We start from the raw sequence: 1664 nt of genomic DNA on the forward strand, positions 1-1664 counted from the left end.
TTTTTGCCATGCACACCTCACATTGTCAAAAATGTATGGGAAAAATTCATTTCAATACATTTCAGTTTGATTTGAAATGTCTTTATTATATATTTTAATGGCAATATGCCAAGGTTATATTCCATAAAATGTTAGTATAGAATATAGATTCTTCATATATGTATATATATTCGAGAATTTTTTTCTATTTAAACTAACGTATGGAAAACCAGGCATAAAATCACAATATTACCAGTTTAATATGGCTCAAATTCGAGTTTCATATAGTTATGATTCGATTTATATGTTTCAATATCATTGGTTAGTTAACTTTTGATATTTTCATATTATATCACATGCCTTCACCGTGAGTGTTTTTTGCCATGCACACCTCACATTGTCAAAAATGTATGGGAAAAATTCATTTCAATACATTTCAGTTTGATTTGAAATGTCTTTATTATATATTTTAGTGCCAATATGCCAAGGTTATATTCCATAACATGTTAGTATTAGAATATAGATTCTTCATATATGTATATATATTCGAAAATTTTTTCTATTTAAACTAACGTATGGAAAACCAGGCATAAAATCACAATATTACCAGTTTAATATGGCTTAAATTCGAGTTTCATATAGTTATGCTTCGATTTATATGCTTCAATATCATTGGTTAGTTAACTTTTGATATTTTCATATTATTTCACATGCCTTCACCGTGAGTGTTTTTTGCCATGCACACCTCACATTGTCAAAAATGTATGGGAAAAATTCATTTCAATACATTTCAGTTTGATTTGAAATGTCTTTATTATATATTTTAGTGCCAATATGCCAAGGTTATATTCCATAACATGTTAGTATAGCTAATATGAATTCTTCATATATGTATATATATTCGAAAATTTTTTCTATTTAAACTAACGTATGGAAAACCAGGCATAAAATCACAATATTACCAGTTTAATATGGCTTAAATTCGAGTTTCATATAGTTATGATTCGATTTATATGCTTCAATATCATTGGTTAGTTAACTTTTGATATTTTCATATTATTTCACATGCCTTCACCGTGAGTGTTTTTTGCCATGCACACCTCACATTGTCAAAAATGTATGGGAAAAATTCATTTCAATACATTTCAGTTTGATTTGAAATGTCTTTATTATATATTTTAGTGCCAATATGCCAAGGTTATATTCCATAACATGTTAGTATTAGAATATAGATTCTTCATATATGTATATATATTCGAAAATTTTTTCTATTTAAACTAACGTATGGAAAACCAGGCATAAAATCACAATATTACCAGTTTAATATGGCTTAAATTCGAGTTTCATATAGTTATGATTCGATTTATATGCTTCAATATCATTGGTTAGTTAACTTTTGATATTTTCATATTATATCACATGCCTTCACCGTGAGTGTTTTTTGCCATGCACACCTCACATTGTCAAAAATGTATGGGAAAAATTCATTTCAATACATTTCAGTTTGATTTGAAATGTCTTTATTATATATTTTAGTGCCAATATGCCAAGGTTATATTCCATAACTCTCTATTTAAACTAACGTATGGAAAACCAGGCATAAAATCACAATATTACCAGTTTAATATGGCTTAAATTCGAGTTTCATATAGTTATGCTTCGATTTATATGCTTCAATATCATTG

Source organism: Anastrepha obliqua, unplaced genomic scaffold (assembly GCF_027943255.1).
Source record: "Anastrepha obliqua isolate idAnaObli1 unplaced genomic scaffold, idAnaObli1_1.0 ptg000031l, whole genome shotgun sequence".
Taxonomy (NCBI): domain Eukaryota; kingdom Metazoa; phylum Arthropoda; class Insecta; order Diptera; family Tephritidae; genus Anastrepha; species Anastrepha obliqua.